The sequence below is a fragment of the Desmodus rotundus genome, chromosome 1 (assembly GCF_022682495.2).
Source record: "Desmodus rotundus isolate HL8 chromosome 1, HLdesRot8A.1, whole genome shotgun sequence".
In the NCBI taxonomy this organism is placed as follows: Eukaryota; Metazoa; Chordata; class Mammalia; order Chiroptera; family Phyllostomidae; genus Desmodus; species Desmodus rotundus.
In genome coordinates, this window is record NC_071387.1 from 167,161,386 (window position 1) to 167,187,362 (window position 25,977).

The 25,977-nt window shown below is 42.6% G+C and overlaps 1 protein-coding gene and 1 pseudogene across 6 annotated transcripts in view; both read right to left on the minus strand.

The window, feature by feature from the left end:
- ARHGEF28 (Rho guanine nucleotide exchange factor 28) overlaps positions 1–25,977 on the minus strand; it is a 278,654-nt gene that overhangs the window by 241,478 nt on the left and 11,199 nt on the right. Inside the window, exon 1 of one of the 6 annotated variants that reach the window (XM_053912639.1) lies at positions 13,444–13,462. The exons of the other annotated variants lie outside the window; for them this stretch is intronic. The gene's annotated coding sequence lies outside the window, so the exon portion shown is untranslated. Of the gene's footprint in view, positions 1–13,443; positions 13,463–25,977 lie in introns of those variants that run through there. 6 annotated transcript variants of the gene reach the window in all.
- On the minus strand, positions 11,139–11,651 carry LOC112307463 (large ribosomal subunit protein eL29 pseudogene; annotated as a pseudogene).

A 25,977-nucleotide genomic window follows, 5' to 3' on the forward strand; every position in this document is an offset into this window, starting at 1 on the left:
TACTCAGGACTGACATTTATTGAGCACTAATATGGTGACTAATTATTGTGTCAAACAATATTCTCAATGCATTTTAACTCTTCTAATCCTCACAACCATATCGGTATTACCCGCATTTTACAGATTGAAACAGGAGGCATAGAGAGGTTGGGCACCTTGCCCCAGGTCACACAACTAGTGAGTGGCTGAACCAGGACTCAAACCCAGGCAGTGTGGTTCCAGATCCCACACTCACCAACCATCTGCCTCTATTGCAATGATAGAAATTTAGAAGGAGAGTAACGTGACAAACTCCAAAAGAGCTGGACAAGGCAGCAAATGCTGTGGATACACCACGCAAAGCAAGGTAAGAACTGAGAAGGGCCCACTGGAGCCTCGATTTGAGAGGTTTGGTGCCTCCCTTGGCCACAACCGCGTTGGTGTAAGGACCGGCCTGAGGAAGGTGGGTAGAGCAGCAACCAGGAGGTTAGCAGTAGAGATAATCATGTTAAACAGCAAACAGCCGTAAGAGTTGAGGAAAAGACAGCTTGGTAGCTGATGTCATCAGAACAGACTTCACTGAGAAAAGGGATCACGAGCTGTGTCTTCAAGGAAGGAACAAAGTGAGAACTAGCGTTTGAATGGTCTCCGGGTGAAAGTCAAGTAAAAATTGTTGTTACTGTGAATGAAATCCAGCTATACCCCTGGCCTCCTGCAGTCTGAACAAATGTGACCTACATATGCTAAGAATAATAACTACAAATTTTTATCACATACAAAACAAAGACTTGAGAGATTCGGCATTGGGATTAAAACAAAAGAAAAGATTAAAACAAAAGTTTTCTGTAGAATATTAAAACACTACAATGACTTACAATATTATTTAAAATATTGTCCTGAATATTAATATGGGCACAGAGAAGTATAAGATAATGCCCTCTAGAAGTTTACAGAGACAAGTCCAAACACATGAACAGTTTAGCAACAATTCAAGAGCTTAAATAGTAGTTTGATGATTATACACAATGCTTAGAGCTTACAAAGGACTGCAGTGAAGTCAAGAAGAATGACGACTCAGAAGGGGCCAGTGTCTTTGGAAATTAGGAAGTTACATGTTAACATGGAGAAATTATATGTTAACATAGACTTGCAATAACATAGATAGACCTAGTGGGTATCACGTTAAGTGAAATAAGCCAGATAGAGAAAGACGAATACCACATGACTTCATTTATATGTGGAGCCTAAAGAACAAAATAAATGAACACATGAAACAAACAGGCACATAGATGTGGAGAACAAACTGATGGATGCCAGATGGGACTGGGCTCGGGCGTCAGAGTGGAAGAGGTGAAGGGATTGAGAAGTACAAATTGGTAGTTACAAAACAGTCACGGGAATGCAAAGTGCAGCGCGTGGAACATAGTCAACAATAGTGTAATAACTCTGTGTGGTGCCAGGGGCATCACTTTGTAAATTATCTAGTTGCTAACCACTACGCTATACACCTGAAAGTAATATAAAATAATACTGAGTGTCAAAAAATAAACAAAGGGCCCTGGCCAGGTGGTTCAGGTGGCTGGAGCATCATCCTGTACACCAAAAGTTTGCACCTGGTCAGGGCGCATACCTAGGTTGTAGTTTTGATCCCCGGTTCAATGTTTGTCTCTCTCTCTCTCTCTCTCTCAATCAATCAATCAATCAATCAATAAACATATCCTCCAGGGAGGATTTAAATACATACATACCTAAGTACATATGTACATACATACATAGATAGGATGGTATTTCTTTTTTAAAAAATGAAAGGGCTTCTGTTTTGTCTGTCCGTTTTTCTATTGGTGGGGCCTGTGCATGCTGAGAAGGATGGGGAAAGAAATGAGGTGTCAGATGCTGGGGAGAACACATCCTTGGTGCTCAGCACCCAGGGGGTTCAGTGCACTACCACAGAGGTAGTCCCGAACACTGAAAAAATGTCCCAGGTCCTTCTTTGAAGCATTGGACAGATTTTAACTTTGCTTTTGATGGTTTAGGTGTGCCTTTTCCTCAAAGAGAAAGGTTAGCTGGCCTCCAAGTGTCTCCTCCAGAAAGGGGATTCCTCACAGGTTAGTTCCTACATTCTAGAAAGTCATACCAATTAACTACAAAATACTGTTTTTGGTGTGATCCCCCAGGAAAATAATATATAAAGCTTTTTGTATCATTAGAATTCTTACATATTTTAAGTTAGAATTTGATAACCCAACTAATACTTAATAATATATATTACTATTCATTTTCAATAAAAAATTAAAATAGAATACTAGTCTTCATTCAATATTTCAAAAATACTGTAAAAAATATTTTAATATCTAAATCTGCACAGATTCCTTTGGAGTAAATGGTTTCATTTTATGGTACATAAGTTCCTTGCTGATATTCCTCACCAGGAGAAACCAAAGAATGAGGCTCTGTCTTTCTAGGCAACATGAACTTGGACAAGTGGATGACTCTTAAGGTTGGATGTGCTCCAAAAAATGCAATACCTGTTGTGAGGCAGGTAGAACTTGGGCCTTTTCCATCTTTGCAGTGTTTATTCAAGTCCTCGGGAAAACTAAAAATCCCCTTCTCAGATCACCCTTTCTATGGCTCTTGTGTAACAATGTTTCCTAAAGCAAAACTGAGCTCAATATTTTGGAAAAATGCACTACTAACAAAGGAACTAGGAACTAAATGCGACACTTTGCAGAACTTAAGGCCATAAATGCCAAGTCAAGGCAGATCTTCACCTGTCATAAACTGAACTACCCTCTACCTGCCTTGGAAAAGAAATGCACTCTGAAAATCTAGCACTAGCAGCAACAGAATCTGCAGGTGTATGCATGCCTGCTATGGTCTGAGTGTTTGTGTCCGCCTCCAAAATTCATATGTTGAAATGCTAATCCTCAAGGTTAGGAGGTGGGGCCTTTGGGAGGTGTTTAGGTCATGAGACCCCCATGGAACCCCCATGAATGCCAACAGTGTCTTGATAAAAACACCCCAAAGAGCTCCCTCGCCCCTTCCACCATGTGGATTTCAAGAAGTTTGCAACCTGGAAGAGGGCCCTTACCTGATCATGCTGGAACCTGACCTTGGACTTCTAGCCTCCAGAACTATGAGAAGTAAATTTCTGTTGTTTATAAACCATAGTGTCCGTAGTACTTTGTTACAGCAGCCCAAACAGATGAGGACAATGCCGAATATATGGTTAGTGCTTAATCAATACTTCTCATCACCTTAGGACTCATCAACAGGACTAACTTTAGTTCACGTTAAACCTGCTGCCAACACACACACATACATGCACACACACATATGCACAACAAACGTTTACCTCTCTCCTCTCCTACCTCTTTTCATTCCTATTCTCTACTAGGTGAGAGCTAACTACCGGAGTGATATAATCCAGGTTAAAGTGACAAGGGGTAGTGATGGGCATGAAGTCTTAATCTTCACCATCAACAGACTGTGATTCAAAACACTAACTGATGGGAACACGAAAGGAAAGCAGAGCACATAGTTTAGGTCAAGCAAGTCTATTAGCCAAATTACAGGAAATACACAGTTCCCTGCATGTATTCCTGTGGGCATGCCTGTGTGCATGTGTGTGTACCTGCATAAATCACAGACCTGTCTCGGTGCGTGTTCTATAAATTTAGATTATATGTTTATGGGGAAAATCCTCATTTTAGGTAAGAAGAGTTCACTTAGCATTTAGTAAAACACCGATACTTCCCAGGTGGAGAATGTGCCTAGAAAACTCAGTTATAACAATTGAGTGATTTATTGAACAGCCAATTAAACAGCCAGTGCCACGGAACAAGCATTAGAGTACAGAGCAGCTCTGGATGCTGGCAGAGAACACAGGAAAGGCACTAACCTGCTGGAATGGGCAGGCTAAACTTGTTAGATGAGTTGACAAGGACAAGTTAACAAAATTTTTTAATGAACTTCCTTCTTGTCTATGTGTTGGATTAAGTAACTTGAGGACCCAACTGATCAGAGTATTAGCTAGATATTAAGTAATTTAAGACTACTTTAAATGTGTAGTTGAACTCTCCCAAGAGAATAAGGGAGCTTTCCAAGAGTCACAAAATTAAGACTCATCAAGAGACATAGTGAAAACTTACTGAGAATCTTTGCCCTGAAGAGTTTGGCTGGTTTCAGCCCAGAAAATTGGGGTTAGTGGTCACTGGGGGCAAGAAACAAAGTCATGGACCCATGTGTGGTGGGGAACTAAGCAGAAACCCCTGCATACAGCAATACCCCAAAGGGCTGTACCTTTAGTCAAATAATAGAAAAATATGAGGGCCAGGAAGAGACAGGGAACTTTGTGTCTCAGCCTAGCCTTTAATGATGGGGGCAAAATGTTCCCTGGAAATCTTCAACTGAAAAATTAATACACAAAATAGTCCCAGACTGGTAATGATGCATTTGGAGTTAAGTCAGAATTACCAGATTCCCACAGTGCAAGTCTCATTGGTCATAGAATCACAAGTCAAAATTATAAAACACTCAACAAAACTATCCACCATGAGAAAAACAGTACACCCAGCAGAATTAGACCCCCAGAACTCCAAATAGACTCACCAAATACTCTGTAATATAAGTATGCTTAAATAAATATATTAAAAAATAACTGAAAAATATAAGAAAGGATCAGAAGACTATCTTAAAAGACCAGGCCAACTTGACAAAGAACCAAACTGAACATTTGATGATAAAAGGTATAGTGCTTGAAACTTCATTGGGCAGGTTAAATGGCAAAGAAAGAAAATAAGAAGATAATCTGTGAATCTTGGTTCAAATCCCTATGAGCTCTATGACCTTGGACTACCTCATTTGTCTCACAATACCTGCTGTGAGGACCGAATGGAACCCAGTAGGCACACACCTAGAGCGAACTGACACTCAGTATCAAATTCTAAGACCCCACTCCCACCACATTCCCAATGGCCATCCCTACATCCTGTATTTATTCTATAATCTAACAATCAGTTACATATCTCAGCACTTTCTGATTATTGTTTCAATGTGTTTATCTTATCTCCCCAGCGAAATTATTTCTCTTGCATCTTTTGTGGTGCTCCATGCATACCAAAATTTGATCAGGAAAACCCAATCACTAAATTTTTTGAACTAAAACTGGAAGGCAAAAGTGACTGTTTTGAAAACACTGCATATTTATTCAACAATATTTGAGCATCTACTGGGCACCAAGACATTACGTGCTGAGGAGATACAATGGTCCCCAACTTATGATGATTCGACCTAACGATTTTTCAAGATAACAATGGGCAAAATTATACACATTTAACAGAAACCATATATCAAACTTTGAATTTTGATCTTTTCCTGGGCAGGGATATGCAGTGTGATCCTCTCTTGGGATAATGGGCAGTGGCAGGCAAGATGGTTTTGTCCAACTACAGGCTAATGTGAGTGTCCTGAGCATGTTCAGGGTAGGCGATGCATAGTAAGAGTATTTTTGATCACGGTGTTTCCAACTAATGATGGGTTTATTGGGATGTAACCCCATGGTAAGTGGAGGAGCACCCGTATAATTAAACAAAAGAAACTAAAATCCCAGCCCTTCTGAAACTTACAGTACCATTTATTTAGACAAATAAAATTTTATAGTACATTTGAAAGTGATATGTGCTATTTAGAAAATGAAACAAAGGAGGAAAGAGTGGCAGAAGTAGGTGGTAAGGTCCAATTTTAAATACAGTGGTCAGGGAAGGCCTGGGCATGACATCTGAGCCAGGACAAAAGATACATGAGAGGGAGCCGGGCTAGTGTCTGGGTCTCAGGCAGCAGCAGCAGAGAGTAGGAAGTCCTGAATCAAGGTGAGAACATGTGTGGGCGTGATCAAGCAGCAGCAAGGAGGCAGAATGAGTGAAAAGGGGAGGAGTAAAAGATGAGGACAGAGGGAAAAAAAGGAGGGCCAGGCCATCGTGTGCCCCTTGGTTTCTCTTCTCAGTAGGAAGAAGACTTGTTGGAGGGTTCCGAGCTGACGAGTGACATGATCTGATACACGGGGTCTGTCCAGAAAGTGTCCAGCCATGTACTATGAAAAATAGACATTTATTGAAGAAGAGACAAGATACAAGAAACATTGTACATAGGACAGTAACGCCTCAGTCCCCTTCAAGTAGGCACCTTGGAACCTCACACAGTTCTCCCAATCGCCATCAGCGACCCCATCATATTTTCCTGAATCTCATTGATGGTCTGAAATCTCTTCCCTCTCAAAGGTGATTTTACTTTAGGGAAAAGTCAGAAGTTACAGGGCACCAAATCTGGCTGTAGGGGGGCTGAGTCACCTGGGTGATTTGATGTTTTGCCAAAAAACTCCACACAAAACATGATGCGTGAGCAGGCACTTTGTCGTGATGAAGTTGCCAATCACCACTGAATCATTTGAATTGTATCCATGGAGGAATATTCAAGCTTAATGCAAAATCTGATGCAGATTCATTGCTCTACTTGCTGAGTCATTTTGAATGCAACAGTCACACAGTACACATGCTCACTCAACAGCACCTAACGCCCCCACTGACTAGTACAGTGAAGTCGTCACTGTTCACGTATACCCATTCCAGTCCATCCACCCTCCTTGGCTAACAGGTTATGTCAAAGTTGTGCACCGTTCTCATTTCCAGATAGACCTTGTATATACTCACAGTATCATTCCAACTACTATGCTTCGGGCTGACTGACAGGGGCCAAGGGCAGTGCATGGCCCGTGTTTGAAGCCACTACAATAATCCAAGCAATAGGTCATAATGGGCAAGAACAGAGTGGTGGCAAGTCAGAGGTGTGAGCAGTAACTGGATTCTGAACATATTCTGAAGGTACAGCCGATAGGATATCTTGACAAACTGGAAATAGAATATGAGAGAACTGTCATGTAGGCACTGAGATACCAAGTCTGTGGTTTGTTCTGTCCACCAACTCCTTGCAGAGATGGCTCCCTGCCCTTGGGAATGTGGGAAAGGAAAGGGTAAGACCTTTCTGCCACCTGTGGCACAAGGGTAGGCTGGCACAACAGAGGCCCCTTACTCTAACACTTGGAAAGTCATCAATATGGAAACGGGAAGGGTAGGTACATCTTAGACGTGGTTTTAGACACAAAACATGCCACCATGTTGATTGTGTGGGTTCCAGCTATGGTCAAATGCATGACAACAACACAAGAAAATGAAACCACATCAAATATTCTGTGATAAAATCCACCCCCACACTCTTCCCTCTTACAGTTCCATTCTCCAGATAGAATTTCGTCTACAGGGCCATTTTCCTTGGAAATAATGATTATTCTCCAAAGGAAAATGAGTTCAGGTTTCCTAATGGTCAAGGAAGAGGACTAGACTAAGAACTGGGCAGCCCACGTGACCCCCGGCTCCCGCCCACAGGCCCCACCCTGCCTCTGCCCCAGGACTTGGTTTCTCAGTGTGTAAACTATGCAGCAGGGAAAGCATATTTCCCACTGCCCACACACAGGCTTTCGTGAGGGTTAACGAATTAATGTGTATAAAGCACTATGAGCTACTTAAATAAAGGGACAATGAAACTCTATTTGTGAGTTTTAGAGGTCCGGACAGAGCAATCTCTTGTCTTACACACCCCACTGAAAATTAGACTAAGATATCAGAAGTTATCCTGGATGGGCCCAAAGACACAAAATGAGATAACGTGTGAACGCTTGTCGCCAACTACAATTCCGATGTGAGAAGATCTAGAAATGATCGCTCAAGATAAAAATGCAATATTAAAAAGGTAAAAAGTCATTCAAAACCAATGAAAAACTGTAGCTCTAGCAAAGCTCCATTTGGGGATTAAATGTGTTGACCTGTGAACTATAGCAAGGCCAAACTCCGAGTTGTTGCTAGAAGCATGACAAGACTCCAGGAGAAAAGATGGACTTTTTTCTAAGAGCCAGAGAATCAAGAGCCATCCATGAAAAGAGCTTTGTTGAAGGCGTTTTCCCTCATTTTCTAAAAGCTGTGCAACTCCATTCAAATGGGCACAATTAACATAGAAGTGAATAGGCCACTGTATAGGTTCTGTTCATAATCCAAATAGATGATTTTCCCTGCCCACTGTGATTTTACATCAGTATTCAAACAACCTTTTACTTTGTCCCATTCCTGGCTCAGAACGTCCCAGGAACACACAATCGGGAGGTGCAGTCTTTCCCGACAAAGCAAGGATGTGCTCCAATTACTGTGAACATCAGGTTTTCACATGCCTCAACTTTTCGTTTCAGAACAAGAAAAAGGAATGGTGGCTAGAAAAGTATCAGACACACAAAGAGTACGAACAAGCTACAAGCAAAAAATGACTGATTAACCTGAATCTGGACCAAAAATGTTGATGAGTCCATCCCCACCCTGTTTCCCCAGCAGGCCAGCATAACCACCCAACTGTGGATACCTGAGGCAAGGAAAGTCTGATGACTTGCCCAAGGTCAGTGAGTTCTAATCCCTAATGACTCATGGTGAATTCCAGATTTTCAGTTCTGTGTTTACTGCACACTGACACTAATCTCCCAGCTGGGCTCCCTACTTTCAGCCCCAGCTCTCTGCAGCCCATGGGGCCCATGACCAAAGATTCAACTTCTTTAAAACACTGTTCTGGGGGTGTAGCCCCTGCTCTCAACCCCTGCCTAGAGAGGAAAGGCTACATTTCTGTACCTGCTACCCAAGGCTGCTCTGCAAGAGCCCCTCCCACTGCCTCACACAACACTTCCTTTCTTCTCTAGAGCAGACAGTTGTAGATTCTGGTTGTCTGGCCTCCTTCCTTTTTTTCTTCCTTTTGCACCTGGATCTCCTCTGGGGAACCACCCCCCCACCCCTTTGACAAGAAGTAGAATCCCACTGTCCTTACAGAAGTCAAAGGGAATTCATCGTCCCTCTCCCTGCCCCAGTGCAGTTGGGAGGGTAGATGGCTAGGGTGCTTAAGCAGGGATCCATTCCCAAGTAATTCATGACATGGGGGCAGTTAGGGTCATATTTAGGCAACAAAGTCTGTTTTTGTTATTGGCACTCAAGAACTAGGGCTGAGACACTCTTCACTTATTTCATACAACTCCCATTTACAAACCAACCATTCCGCCCAGAGTGGCCTATTCAGTATCTTCCCAGCCCAAACACAGCATATGTACACGCTCACCTCGTGCCATCTTCCTGGAAGTAAGCACAGGGCAGTAACACCACACCCCGTCCTGGGCTGGGCATGCAGAGTCTTGAAGGCATGAATACAAGTTAATTAAAGGAAAGGGAAGGACAGAGAGATACATTCCAGCATAAGCACTGAGGACACAGAACATAACCTACGTGTAGGATTTGAAGTTCCTTCTCTAGAGCTGTATGCAAGACAACGAGGGGGACTAGAGATATAAGCAGGGTTGCACTCACTCGGCACCTTATGGCTTGAGTGTCTCTCCTGAAAGTGAAAGTGTGGCTTAGAAGAAGTACAAGTATAAATCCCCAAAAGCCTGGAAGAGATCAAAATTCTATATTTTTCCTAATTAGCTTTTTGACATTCCTAATATTTACTCTTAATATACACACTCGCCTTCATAAAATGCAGTGTAATATTAAGCCAAGACACCTGCTTCCGTTAAACTCATTCTAAAATAATTTAGTTTTGTCTATATAAACACCTGAAAAATCAACCCTATCGCATTCCTGAGCAAAGCAGGAAATAAAAGTAGCTGCAACGTGTCCAAGTGTCCAGATACTGGAAAAAAACAAGCAGTAAAGAGGTACGCACACCTGGGTGAGGACCCCCAATCTGCCGCTAACTAGGTGTGCGGCGTGGGCAAGATAGTTAACCACTTTGAACCTGAATTTCTGCATCTGTAGAGTGTAGCTGCAAGACTCTTAGGGTGATAGACTCAAATGTACGTAAAGAACCTGATACACATCAGCTACACACTGTCACCATCCTTTTCTTTCCTAGAAACAGTTGCCCCAACAAAGACCTAAGCTTCTGGAAGATACGTCCCTTGCACCCTGACACACCACCAGAAAACCAGAGGGACAAGGGTGAGATCAGCCCTTTCCTAACCATGTGACTGTGAGAGGTCACCCTCCCCCTTGGGAGCTCCAGTGACCTATCTGGAAAATGGGCACAGTGATCGTTGCCCACTCCTGGACACATAGACATTCAATGAGATCTATGGAAACTTTTAAGGATACCAGATATGTAAGGTATTATTATTACCAAGTACTTGTGTACTTATACGTGACCTTCTCAGAGAGATTTCTGACACCACCTTTGAATTTCCAGTTCAACCACTTTGCTCACGCTGCTCACAAACCTACAGACTCTTTATGGCTTATTATGCCTCTTTGGAATTGTTTGCCTTACAACTCTCGTTATTGGGGCCCCACCCTGCCTGGCTAATTCTATTTCCTTCTGCTCCCCCAGATTTGTACACTGCCCCTCATATGGTCCACACTCAGTCTCACTCCTGCACTTTAGCTTATACTGGCTCCTCTGCCTAAAGAACCCCTCCCTCACCCCCTGTATCTACCTAAATCCTGAATCCCAATTCATCTTCCCTGCTCCATTACACCTCTGATTACTCCAGCAATAAGGATTCTCTCTCCTAGTCCTGAACTCCTAACCAGACTTCCAGTTCATATGATTTTTACTAAATTCTAACTCTTCTTTTCTGCTAGTTTTATCTCTTCAACTAGATAATTAGTTTCTTGAGAGAAAAGTTCATACCTTTTTTATACCCACTGTCTATTCCCTAAAACTTCAGAACAGTGTAACGAAGAAGAAAAGCATGGACTGGGGCTTCTCAAACCTCTTTGTGCACCGAAACTACTCTCCTCAGTTTACGTCCACCAGCCTTTCACAAGCACCTATTCTGTGCTTGCTGCCAAAGGAACTGATGTGACTAGAGCGAGTTCCCCAGTTTTATAGGCACAAGAACAAGCAGGTCAATGTCAATGGAGCGAAGGAAGCTGGGTCCTGAGATGGCCGGAGCACCTGATCACAACTCAGATCATGCTGTTCCCCCCCCTCCCCACTCCCCGACAGATCCTGCCTCAGGTTTCTTTGTACAAATAGCACAGGAGGACACCAGCCCCATGCTGACCACAGCCCAGGGGTCACACCAGTTAGTCTGTCCTCACATGGGCAGTCAGAGGCCTCCACTCTGGGGCCCTCGTGGGGGCCTGGGCACCTCTGGGAGCCTGAGCTGGAGCCCGAGCCGGACCTGGAGCGGCAGTCGCAGCCTAGGGCTTGGTCTGAGCCCTGGCCTTGGACTTTGTCCAGCGGAGCCTGAGACCCTTGGCAATGCAGGCACAAGCACATTTCCCATGCCTGGGGTGAGTGACGTAGGCAAGTCAACTGCGCTTGCAGCTGCCAGTCTCTGGGATCTAGGCCTTGACTTTCTTGGGCTGTATGAGGGCCTTGACAGCCTCGGCACACTCACTCATGGCCTTGGCATTCTTGGCCCTCATCTTCCTCAGGCCATTCTTATTGTGCTTCTTGGAAAGGAGTGTGTTCCTCAGGAAATAGGGGTCTACCCCCTTAAGAGATCCGTATCTTTGTGATGAGGGTTTCTTGACACTGTTTCTGTGCCATTTGGGGGTCTGCGTGTGTGAGGCATAGTGCTTGCACTAGGCCATATCTGCACCACCCCTACCTCCCAGCCTCCACTCCCCACAAGCAGGCCACCAGCCTCCTTGTCCTCCCTGTCACTTGTGCCCTGCTGCCCTCTGGGAGTCACGATGGCTTCTAATGCCGCACGGCCAGTACTCACTGAAGCCCCAACTCAGACTTCCAATTTAAAACCATAGCACAAACATAAAATTGCTTCTTCCCTTGTAGAAATTGAGCCATAGATATAAACAAAGATGCACTTTACACACTGAGATGAGCAAAATGTTGGAAATAACCCAAAAGTCCCACCCTGAGAGCAGTACAATAATGGAGAATTTTATGCAGTCGCTAAAAATGATGATTTCTGAAGAATATTCATAACAAACACACTCACAGTGTATAAGGAGAAAAATAAAGACTGTGCGTGTGCCGTGTGATCTCAGTTGTCGCTATGAAGGAACAAACTGTTACTGGGGCAGGTTCACTGTACACCAGCTCCTGTCTGCTAGCACTTCACAGCGCGGCGGCCACAAGGAAAGCTTGGCTGAGACCTTTAGCATCCCCACCTTCCCACAAGTAACAACCTCTGTGAAATGTGTGTGCTTTCAAGACAAAAAGCCTTCTAGTTCAACGGCTTTGCCTCTCTTCCTACTAGATAGAAAGCTGGAGTTGCCTCTTATCATGTTAATCATGTATTCTGCTCAATAATACACAAAGTGTTATTTTTTTCCTATCTTATGGATGAGAAAACAGACTGAGGATCCATGGTCCTCAGCTTAAAAAATAAAAGCTGGTAGAGCTGAAAATTAAACCCACCTCTATCTCATTCAGATCTGGACTGTTACGCCCAGAGCATTTTCCGCGTCCTTCTCAGGCCCAAACTCAGCAGACTGACGAGGCCCCAGTGTCTGTAAGCAGGCCAGGACTGAGGTCCCGGGACATCTTACCCCATTCAAGCTCTCATCTTAACTCTCCTAAACAAATGAGACCTGTCTTGAGTATTTGACTTGCAAAAGTATTTAGGTTTCCCTGACTTGTAGAGTCTCCGAGTGCCTATTAACTCATCATGCATGGATTATTAAGTAACCTTGACACAGACAAGGTTTTCATTTGGGTAGATCAGAACCCCATGTACGAGTATACAGGTAGTTTCGATCTCAGGTTATGAATGGGCCAGATTCAAAGGCTCAAAAGTGCATTGTTTGCAGCTCCAGAACAATCCCACACACCATGGGGGCTAGATATCCAGACCAGCGCACACGACCCCTTTTATCTCAAATACCGACCTGTGGGTATTGCCCGAGGCACCATATGTACCCATGTTTTCGCAAGACAACCAGAGTTCCCATCTAGAATTCCCAAAACATACTTCATCCTGCTATAACCCTGGCGGTGATGAGACACTTCTCCCTTCTGCAATCCACAGAAGTTGAGAGGCCCCAAGCCATGTGAGAAACTGGGCCTGTGGGAGGGGTAGAGAAGGGCAGGGGAGACTCTGAGGGTCCCACTTCAGTAGTCTGTGACACCCGTCTTTACTGCAGAGGGACTCAGGAGCTCAGGCACAGCCTCCTTCGCTGCCACCACCCACTGTGCTGGCCCTTCCTTTACCTGCACTCCTTGGGCAGCTGAGGAACAGACTTCAATCCCAGCGTGTCCATTACCCTACTATCATTTCTGAAGCAAACATACATTCCCGTCTTATATTTTCAGGCACTTTTTCTACTGGTAACAAATAGAAACACATAATGGAAATAACAAAGAATTGGTTACAAAGCTCCAAAAAGTGGCAGTAAAACAGTGTAACTAAATAAAACTCACTTGGAATGGAAAAACATGTTCAAGTGCACAGTCCTTGCTTTATTTTATTCACCAGAAGCATGCCCTCCAGCAGGTAATTTCACGTCTCTGAGCTCCGGTTTCCTGATCAGTAAAACAAGAGGGCTGAACTACCTCATGGTTACAGCTCCTTCCGCACAAAGGCTCACAGCGAAAGCTTTCCCAAAGCCCAGAATGTGTGTGTGATACTTCCGGCTCCTCCGTGCTCCCGCAACAAGTCATCTCTGTTCCAAAAACCTCATCCAAATCCCCCTCAACTTTTTCTATTCCAGATCAGATGTTCCTAGGCCCCTCTCACCCGGTCCTCTCCACCCAACCCCACCAACACCAAAAACATATCAAACAGGAAAAAAAAAAAGCTACGCAAGTGACATTTAAGAGGCAGGACCATATAATGGTTAAAGGCCCTTGATTTATATTCAAATATGGGTGTGTCAACCCAGTGTTGTAAATTCTAAGCTTCTGACTCGAGGCAAATCACTTAGTCTAAGCCTGTTTCCTCATCTATAAAATGAATATCATAATAATGCGTATTTCATAAGGTTGTTATAAAAAAATGAGTAACACACAAAGTCCTGAGCCAGAGCTCGGCGCATGCATGCGCTGTAATGTCATTACAGGGATGGCGGCCGAGATGACTGCTGCTACAAATGTTATTTTCCTGAAAGATGCCACTTCCTGATCACAATGAGATTCTCCACCAGAGAATGACTAGCCTAGAAAACCCGTCAAGAACCACTGGAAGGGTGAGAGAAGGGCATGACATCTGAAGGGCCAGCCCAGGACAGGCATCCCCGCAGCCACCTGACTCTGAGAGAGGCAAGGCAGGCTTGTGTGAAGGGGGAACAGCCTGTAACACCCAGATTTTAACTTGTTTATGGAACAGTCCATCCTCCATTTCATTTAATGAGAAGCTGCATACATGTTTCATTTATTTCTAGGAATTATTAACAAGTTTTGCTGACTTGCTGACTTTTTCACATGTAAAACATTGTCCTCGGCCTCTGACTTCTAGTTGCAAATATTATGTACAATATTTCCTGGAAATGGTACATTTCCCCAAGGGCTGAACAGGAGCTCTCGGTGGAAGGGGTTCCAGGCAAGCAGCCTCATCCTGCTCACTCACAGTGCAGAAGCACCCTTGGCAGGGGATTCACTACTTCAAGGAAAATACATTTTCTGGTCACTGGACACATTTTCCAAAACAAAATTCATTAAAGCAGAGAACCTGCCATTATATCAGAATGTGGACGTCAACCAAAAGCATCTCTGGATGGGAGTCCACAGCAAATGTACCAAAAAAAAAATCAAAATAAAATCATCCCAAGGACAATATAATTTGTGACACACAGGGAAGAGGGTAACCCATATCGGTGAGAAGAATCAGAAGCACTCATCTAGGAACAATGAAATAACAGCTAAGGAATTAAATGAAATCCCCACTCACTTTATTCATTCACTTAACAGATCAGGCAATTACAATTTGCCAAATACTAGACTAAGATCTGGAGAAAAGAAAATTCTTCACCCTTAAAATGCTCAACCCAATGGGAACATAATTATATGCACACTATGTCATGGGCAATGCCAGGTGCTGGCATCAAATTGGATGTGGGAGCCGAGACCAGTTAAGAGATATGACAGAGACTGACTACCAGCTGACCCCAGACGTCCATTCTCCCCTTCATTTTAGTGGTAGGATCCTTCACCGTTAGCTGGGCATGTGGCCAGCCAGCTAAGACTCTATGGCCCAAGACGGTAGCAACTGGCTACATGTGTCTACTGAACACTCGAAATGTGGCTCTTCATACATGATGAAGTGATAACATTTTAGATATATTGGGTTAAATATGTTGGGTTAAGGATGCTGGGTTATTTTCACCTGTTTCCTTTATTTTTTAACATGGTTATTAAAAAATTTTTAATTCTATATGTGCCTTACATTATATCAGTGCTGAGCTAAAGACTACCACCCAGCCTGCCCTGAAGTTAGGTGTGGGCATGTAACGAAGTTTTGGCTGAGGAGAAGTGAACAGAGCAATGTACACAGTGTCTGAGTCGCGCTTTTCAAAGGAAGGAAGGTGCTGTCCACAACCTCTTGTCCTGTTCTGACTGGCTGGATGCAGATGAATGGTGGTGAGCCAGCTGCAACGATGCCAATAAGGACAAGGCCCTATGGGTGGCAGAACAGGACAGGAGGAATGTGGTCCCTAGATAACCTCAGACCGAGCCACCCTACGCTGAAGCTTAGACTCTTACATAGAGAAATTCTTGTCTGATTTAAGCCTCTGTTTGTCTCTTTAAAGTAGCTCAACTGTAGTCTAACCAATTCAGAAGGGTGTAAGAAGTTTCCTAAAGGAAATTATACCTTTAAAGACCTCTTGAGAGCAGGATGTGCCAGGGGGAAGAGAGTAGTGAATTGGCCATAAGGGGTGGGAGTACAAAAAAAAAAAAAAAAGGTTGGAGAAAAAAAAGGGAGGGTGTTTTGAGCAAAGGAGACAAGAGAGAGCCAAGGCAGAGGCAATAGTCTGCAGGACGTGTTCAGTGAGCTCTCAAACGGGAGCGCAAACTGGGAGAGGGGCAACAGTAACAGATGGAGCTGCAAAGGCCAGGCAAAGGCTGGCAGGTCTTGAATGATGGATTGAGAACCTTGAACTTTTTTCATGTGGGATTGGGGCGCTCCTGAAAACCCTATCCAAGGAGGGATCAATTCTGTGTACAGATGGATTGTTCTGGTATCACTGCAGAGAACAGATCTCCAGGGGCCACATCAAAGGAGGGGGCACAGCAGTGCTCCAGATAAGGCATGGTCAGGTCGGACCTGCAGCGGAGCAGGGGGAGGAGGATGTGATAGCCTGAAGGCCTATGCAAAAGGTAAAGTCACCCCTAGGGAATAAAGAAGAAGGAGAAGTAAAACCAGACTCTCAGGCTTCTGGCTTTGGGGAAGGTGCCAACGACCAGACAGGCGAGGCCTGAGGAGGAGTCATTTTGGGTGAAGTAGGGAAGCGACAGGCTCAGTTTCAAACACACTGACTCTGAGATGTCGGCGTTGCGCCAGTCATGTCATGGAGCTGCCCCTTGCCCAGGGCTTAAACGTGGTACCAGAGGAAGGATGTAGACTTCAGGTGGGCATATATGTAGACACCCTGTGTCCAGACATGGATGGCCCAAACTAAGGCACAGTAAGAGCCAGAAGGATGGAGAAGGGGAAAAGGAGGAGAGGAAAAAATTAATCCAAGTCATAGGTATGCAAGACTGCTGAGACTCTCCAGGCTCGTCTCAGAAAAATAAGCAGGGAACCAAAAATGCACAAGACTTTTAGGGAGAAATGGAGAATAAAAAGGAGTTGAAGCTATTATAAGGATGTAAGGCCAAACTTTCATCCAAAATGGCTGTTACCCTTTACATTAAGTTTTATTGGTAATAATAGCACATCCCAAATGACTTAAGAATACGTCACTTTCTGTAGTACATTACCATGGTTTCTGAGGGAGGATCGCACAAAGATATTACAATTCCATTTTAAGTTTTCTTAAATATTAAAATTAGTCAAAATGAAATTAAAATTTCAGTACTCTAACCCACTGGAGTGTGCCATTTTTGCAGAAGTTGATGTTTACTTTGCGTATTTTTTAGGAAACAACCTGAGAAGAAATTCCATCACTTCTGAATTTTGAAAATTGCTAGTGATCGGGAGCCCTAAAAACCTAGTAATGTAATACTTTTTAAAAATAACATGATACTGGGCAAGTTGCTTAACATGTCTGAGCTCCAGTTTCTTCATCTTTAAAATTAAATCTGACCCACCTTCCTACCTACCAGAATTATTAAGAATTAAATGAGATGTTAAATAGGAGTTCTCTGTCAACTGTAAAAGGATAAACAAATTTTCTTAAACAGAAGGGACCCTGCAAGACCACTAAAATCTTTCTCAGATGCAGCAGCAAGCTAATGAATAGAGAGAAAGCAATAGCAATAATTAATCATGACTTTCGTAAAAAGTTTTCTAGGTAAAAAATTTATACCAGTGGAGTTTAATACAGATTCCCAGGCACCACTTGCCAAAGATTCTCATTTGAGTGGTCTCAGTGCCTGGGAAATTGTATTTCAAAAGCCTCCAGCTAGGTGGTCCTAGTAGCCAGCTAGGTTTGGGATGCTACCCTAGAGCATTGTCCCAGATCACAGACCCTTCGGCACACACACTAACTCGGCTGGCTGGAACCTGTGGCTGTCCATCGATGCATTCATCCAGTACTTATTTTTTTAACTTTATTTATTTATTTTTAGAGAGAGGAGAAGGGAGGGAGAAAGAGAGGGAGAGAAACATTGATGTAAGAGAGAAACATCAATTGCTCGCCCCTCGTATGTGCCCCAACCAGGACTGAACCCCCAAACTAGGCATGTGTCCTGACCAGGAATTGCACTGATGACCTTTAGCTCTGCAGAACAACACCCAACTAACTGAGCCACACTGGTCAGGACCAAGCAGCATTTATTGAGAACACCCAGTTTGCCCCAGACACTGAGCTAGGTGATGCCAGGAGCCTGTGGTCCAGTGGTGGAGATCACAGACAACACATGTACCGGTGATGACAACATGGAGGAGTAAGTGCCATGATAGGATGGACATAGGTCCTTACAGAGTACAGAGGACAATGGAATGAACCCAGACTCTAGGAAACACAGGAGCTGGCCAGGGGTTTAAGAGAGCCAGACAGCAGAGAAAAGTGTACAGGTGGAAAAGCAAGATATGTTCAGGGAGCTCCCAGCGGTCCGTTTGGAAGGAGGGGAGGGTCAGAGAGGGAGACAGGATCCAGACCATGAAGGGTTATGAGGACCAGTGAAGGGTTCTAGGCAGACAACTGACATATTCAGGTCTGTACTTGAGAAGCTTCACTCAGAGAGCAGAGTAGAAGAGGAACAGTGTGAGTAAAAGGAGGCAGGAGGATACAGACAGGGACTGTATAGAAAGCCTTTACAGTAATCCAGAGAAGTGGGAGAACCTGAACCATAGGGAACACAGCACAGACCACAGGAAGAATCCCACAAAAATTAACTCAGGACCTGCTAGGTGAAAGGCTTCTCTATAACCCAGACTCCCATTAACTTTGCAGATAACATACGATGGGAAGATGAAAGAGCAACGTTTAGAGTGATCCTCACAGTGACATATTTGATACCAAAAGCAGGTCATTTAGTGTCCTACTCCCCTACACAACAAAGTTTTCAGTAATAATTTGTGAATGCATAATAATGCCCACAAAAGAAGCGCAGTGGAAGTCTCATTTTATTGGACTACACATGTACGATCATACCAGTAAAAGAATAAATGCAAACGTAAAGATACAATGGAGGCAACTACTACATTGTGCCCGACATAGAACTTTTTCCTTTATCTTCCACTCCAAAACCATTAAAACTCCAATTTCAAAAACATTATTCAAATTCAATAAAATATTTCCAACATAAATTTTTCACTTATAAAAGAAATATATGAACACTCAGAGCTCTCATTCTGTTTCACTGCTTTACATTTTAAAACACAAAATCTCCAAGGGGTGACACAGAATGACAGAAGTAAGATAACCCAAGTGTCCACTTCCTGGTGTTTGCCATCACTCCGCTGTCACTGCTCATCTCGCATCTACGATGTGAATGCTCCAGCTGACAGCACTACGGGGACCTAGTAAGCCGGAGCAATGCCAAATCGTCATGACTTAACTCTCACAAAACACTTGTATAGCACGTGTTGTGGACCAGCTACAAAGCTGGGAGTTGTCTGAATTAAATTCCATAGTGAACACGTTTATGGAGGGCAGTCACTAAAAGGCACTAACTTGAAGCTTACATCGGTATTAAAGTGCAAGAGTGACAGCACCAATTGTTCAGAACTGAGACCGGCAGAAAAACATTTGGGGGGAGAAGTAACACTGACAGATTTTGTTATGATTTCTAGTGCATAGTGATAATAAAACCAGACCGACTAAAATCGATTTTAAGTGTCTTTCTCCTGCAGAAAATGTACTCCTTATTGTCTCCACCATGGCCAGGCCAGGGGAAGAGGGGTAATGGCCACTGCCAACCCCTGGGATGCCACTGGAAACTGAGAAGGCCCAAGGGGACCAAATCAAGGTCAGTAAAGAACAAGTGCAGAATGGTAGAGAACAGAACAAAAGCAAACAGATAAGTCCTTGGGAGTGACTAAATGACAAGTCACCTTCAAGTTTAAAATACAGCACATTTAAAATGCAAACAGGGTGCTGGAGAGCATAAAAAATGCTTGGAACAGAGCACAGGTATTGAGAGGTCGGAATTCTGGGTCTAGAATAATGTGCCTCATCTGAAGCTTTTCCTCTAAAAAATAGCCATGAACTTGGAGGTCATATTGACCTACCAGATAGCATATTAAACTCTATGGAAAAAGATTTTGGATGACGAGCTATGTAAACCAGGTCCTCCAACACAGACAAGTGTCTCACATAGTTTGAGACAAGTGTAAGGTCAGATCTGGAAATACAGAGGCAGTGAAAACTTTTCAGGCCAGCTGATTAGAGCATAAACTCTTCTGGTGTCTTTTACATGTGAACAGGCTGCATTTCCTCCCCTCCCCCAGGCCTTCTGAGAGACACCAGGGGAAAGGAATGAAAGAAAGAAGTTCCACAGACCAGGGATCAATAAGCTGCTAGGCCAAGAACAGGTTGTTTAACCTCTCGTATCTCTAGAGTTTCCTCATCTGTAAAACGGAGACGATGAGGTTGTAGGGATTAAAGATAACAAGCACAGTGCCGAACAAAGGGAAAGCAACTGACACAAGTCACCACCTTCATTATTATCAAACTCCAGAACTCCGAACCCAAACACACGAGCAGGTTTTTCCACAGCTGATGGAAATTTTTTCCACAGCTGATGCAAATTTCCCTGTCGAAGGGACCTCGAATGCTGCAGGGACTGCTTGGATAGTTGGGCAAACCTGGGAAGTTCCACTTTTCCAACTGCAAGAAGGCATTTACACAGTGGCTCTATCTACTGTGAACCTATGGCAATCAGGTGCTAATTATTAAGCAAAGTCCCCAACTTCTGTACTAGGAATGCTATATGCCCTCCCTCCAGAAGATCTAAAAGTGAGTTTATTTGTTTGTTTGTTTATTATTATTATTATTTTTTTAGTATTAAAGGGACAGACCTTCCCACAGGGGCACTATAACTCAAGACTCCAGGATACTTAATATATACTTAACCCCAAACATTTCTAGTATGGAGAATCAACTAATAAAATATTGTTATTGTCATGATTGAGCATGACTCCAAAGCCAGATGAAATTAACAAAAACAGTTCTTTCCCCTGCCACTCTCTCCTACGGATCACCAGTCCAAGAGAGGAGGGTCTTTATGTCACCGGCTTTAAAGGATTAGAAGAGAAACTTTATTTCTTTTTTTTTAATTGACTAGAGAGAGAGAACATCAATTTGTTGCTGCCCTATTCACACACTCATTGATGCCTCTGGTCTGTGCCCTGATCAGGGATGGTGCATCAAGATGATTATCTAACCAGCTATGCAGATGGCCATGACCAAAACTTTATTTCTTAATGAAAAAGTGAGCCAAACATTTGTAAACCATTTGAAGGTCTATATTCCCAGGACTAATATGAAAGAAGTACTCACAAAAACCTCTTTGGGTGGTGTTTTTCCTGAAAGAGGGTTTCGTGGTCTAATCAAATGCCTCACTCATGCTTTTTTTTCAAGTGTCCTTATACTCTAAACAACAGAAGGAAGGAAAGAAAAAACAGTGTTTTTTTTAAGTTTTTTGTTTATGTTTTATTTTTTGCAACCTCAAGTACAGAACCAAAATTCCTACTAGAACATGGCCACTCATTAGCCTTTTCTTATCCAACAGGCCTCTGAGACTTTCCTCCCCTGATGTGAACTGGCTCCACGTTTGGTTTCCACATTATCAGATGCAGAAGTGCTAGATTAACAAAAAGCCGTAGGAGCTGGCCTGGTACCAACCGATCACTTTCACTGCTTTACCGTGTGTGTGTTTACAGAAATAGTAAACTGATGCCCTAAATAATTTTTCACAAAAGGAGCTATTATTTTTTAGATTTTGGTTTTATATTTATATATCATTGAAACTTTCCAAAGTATTTCCATCTATAATTCCCTTTGATTGGCAAACTCTCCAGTTTCATCTAAAGACCCATTTCATAGATGAGGAAACCGCAAGTAGAAAAGCATTCATCTAAAGTTAAACTAGGTTGGCACCCCCGTCTCAATTTTTATTTTGAGACTCGAAGTGAGAACAACTGCATTTTAAGCAAGTGTGACCTGTTACTAAATCTTTAACTAGCTAATTTTTTTGTTAACATTAGCAATACAGGAGAAAGTTCTGCTTAAACAGAGTACATCATCATTTGACCTTGGCTGGCTAGAATTCTCTTTGGCGCTACAAACACCAAAGCTCTGCCGAATTAATGGATAGTTAAAATAGTTAAATAGCATTCTGATGCAAGGCACGTGAAATATACTTAATAAGGCTGTTTAACTTTTAACTTCCTTAGGGGTTTTTTATATCACACATGTAACTACTTACATATTGCTCAGAGAACCACAGCAGGTGACAGATAAGGAAACTGAGAACTGGGGTATGAATATTGCTATGGGCTTGTGGCGAAGTACCTGCCTGATCCCTGCAACAGGAACTTCTCTGCAGCAGAGCAGAATCCCAGGAAGAGAGCTGGGATGAGGGACAAGAGCAGGTCAGGCATGTCCCTGGTCCCACCAGGCCCAGCTCACACACCCCCTTGTCACTTGCATACTGTAGGGCTAGTATCCCAGACCTATTTGCCATTTTCAAAAGTGCTAGCTATTTCCTGTACATGCATCTCACCTTAACCATATTACGGTTTTGATACTCAGCCCCACTAATAAGATGCAATACAAAAATGGAACATTGACTTGATTGTTAATATTTGTGAAACAATTGACTGGGCCCTAGCCAGATACCTTAGTTGGTTAGAGCATCGTCCCTACACAACAAGGTTGTGGGTTTGATCCCTGATCAGGGCACATAAGCAACCAATGAATGCATAAACAACACATTGATGTTTCTCTCTCTCTCTCTCTCACCTCCCTCTCTCAAATCAATTTTTTTAAATCACTGATTGGTTTGCCAATAAATAGTATTTCCCCACACAATTTGTTATTCCTAAATATAAAAGAGTACAAATGTGCAAAAACAATGTAGAAAACTAGTTTCCTAAGCATAATGAGAAACTTATATTGATGTGAATAGGACTGCCTGTAATTGCATAAAAGTCAACCCTTCCACGTATGCCTTCTTAAAAGTCTATTTGTAGCCTTCAGTTTTACATAGGACACACTACAAAGCTACATGCCTTTAAATGTCTACTGATGTAAGTCTCACTATCTACGTATACTGTGTAACCCCACATTACAAGAAAGGGAAGACTTCTAGTGGAAGAAACCACTGTCATTTTCATTTAAAAGAAATTACCTACTGCATACTTATGCTTAAAATACAATTCTATTGTATTTTCTTTATTGTATTCAATACAGAAAAATAGGGAATATAAACCATAAAGTTATTCTATCAAAGAAAACAGGCAGTTAATCATTAAATTAAAGTCACACACACAAATATAAAGCAGACTATAAAAAACACTGTGACTGATAACTCATTGATAAATATCAACACAATTTACAAAAGTGTTTTTATTATGTAATGAAACATATATAAAATCACAACTAAATGTATATACTTATTTACTAGTCAGAAATATATTGGCCCAATTTCCAAAGGCAAACACATGAATGTTCCCAACAGCTGAAGAAGTTACTGAACTAGGAATTCTTCTTTGCACATATCCATGTAATTTCCTAATTTAGAGAAAGGAGATTTTGCCCTGGCCAAGTGGCTCAGTTGCTTGGAGCGTCATCCTGCACACTAAAGGGCTGTAGGGTCCATCCCCGGTCAGGGCACATGCCCAGGTTGCAGGATTGACCCTAGGTCAGGGCACAAATGTGGGAGGCACCCGATCGATGTTTCTCTTACATCTCTACCTCTCTCCATTTTTCTCTTCTCTCCCCTGCCCACTTCCTCTCTCTTTCTCTAAAACCAATGAAAACATACCTTTGGATGACGATTTTTTTAAAAGAATCAAAAAGGAGATTTCTTGCACCTACTTCCACCAGAAGATGCTATGGGGCCAAGAAGGCTGCTTCGTACTCTGGCTCTTCTTCCCTTGCAGAGCGCCCAGCTCTACACCTACCCCAGAAGCCACTGCACAGGCTGCCCTGTGAGGGCGACCTGCATGCCCACACCTCCATCAGGGGCTGCCGCAAACTTTTCACATCCTTCACATTGCCTTGTATAACATCCTGCTTATAGCAGAGATCAATATCTTATTTTTGTAATTTATTTCCAAGTAGCTCATGTTCATCTTAAAGACTGTGTTAAATTTCATATATTCAAAATAGAAAATGGAAATTCCCTCTAATCTCTCCGTGGATGACTGAATGAACAGCATTTCATGCACATCTGGCCTTTCACTGGCTATGTCAACAGGCACGTCTTAACACCTGCTTGGAAAAATCCTACATGCTGGAGGCAAGGAGCTCTGCTCACCAGGCAGAGGCACCCTGGCTGGATGTCATCAGCCTCCAACATAGCAACTTATTCTCTCTGCCCTGTAATAAACCCTAAATTCAATACAAACAAAAGTATACTAGCTATTTTAAAGGGAAAAAAGGAACAGGAACTGTGAAAGTGTACCAGTACAGAAATCAACCAGATAGTTGGAATTCTATGGGAATACGTTAACAAGAAGAAAACAGGCACCTGGCAGGAAAAAACTTCAAGGAAATTATTGAGACGCGATACACATCCTGTCAAAACAACACATGAAGTGGTGATTCATGTGATGAGTATCTTCTAAAAATGCTCTGCGACTTTAAATGCTCCATAAGTTTATTAATATTTCATTGTACCATAGAAGGATTTTTTTTTAAGTACTAAGATGTTCAAATGATCCTGTGCCCAAAAATAAATAACTAGCACAGACTCAACATACCCACAACAATCCTCTCTAAGGTCACTGAGATAAGGCACTTCTCATTTGCTTCTCCTAGTTCAGTTCTGGTAATGCTGTGGGGTGTTCAACGTAATTCAGGGCTGTGGAGGGCTGAGCCCTGGAATGGAGAGCTGTCCCAGCAGCAGAAACATTGGAATCAGTTCACCCTTGACAAGGCAAGCAGAACACCAGGACCTGGATCAAACTTCTGCAGAATTCTGTAGGACTGTTTTCACTTCCGAGTGTCTAGTTCAAAATATATGTGTATATACACACATACACACACATATACACACACACAGAGCTAGATTTTTCTATATAAATTTAAGATGTAAAGTCCTTACAAGCGCATTGCCAAAACAAATTGAAATACCAAAGAATACTCTTTTCTGTTGGATGATATCCAAGTTTCTCTCCCTCACCAAATAGTTACTGACATGGTTAATTTATATATAAGCCCAAATTTAAAAGGATTTTTAAATTATTAGCAACAAGGAATTATGTAATCTCAGTAAATACGTTTTAAATCAAGAGTTTGTGATGGAATTTGACATCTGAAAGACATCCGCTCCAATTATATTTACAAACTAAAATGAACTATACCAATTTTTCATTAAAATGTCTATTTCTTAAAGTCACTTGTTTTTATATCATGATTGAAGCAGATACTCGAGTACAATATAGATTGTATTTAGGGCACCAGGACAGAAAAAATACTGGACGATATTTTGATTCCCATTATACTAGCTATGGCTCCTAGAGAACAAATGCCTTCACTCGGGCTGCGGAGAACGCCCTGCTCCACACCATCTCCACATCAAAACGTACTTGTTTGCATTCACGGCTGCTGATTTGGCAGCACTGACAACTCCTTAAAAGCTACTCCCAAGCCTCATCTCTAAGCGTGCAGTGCCCAGTACATGCCTGTCTCATAGTAATTGCTAGCCAACCTCAACCCAGTGAAGGCTCAGGACTCAGAACTCAAACTCCCTGGGATGGAAAAGCTTTGGAAAGAACACCTGGATGAGAGGATTTAGAGCCCCAACACCCAGCAAGTAAAAGCCCAAACAGAGTAATAACCAATATCCAAATCATCAATGTAATGGGAAATATTTATCTTCAGGTTCTGGAGAAGTGGAAGGATGTTATGCCTTAAAATGTCATCTTTTTTATGAGCACAAGTTTGTTTTCTTTCATATCACTAGTCAGGAGCTGCATGAACTACCAGAGGTTTCAGAAATTTGCTACACCCTTTGAATAAAAGTTGTGAAATCTAACAGAAGAGAAACCACCAACTTTCTTAAGAGAAAGTGGGGGAGTCTCAGGGGGAGTAAAGTAGAGGAGAAGAGGGAGGGGGGAGAAAACAGAGAGAACCATTATAAATGGTATTTTAGTTAAAAATAGTTATCAAAAATGCTGCAAAT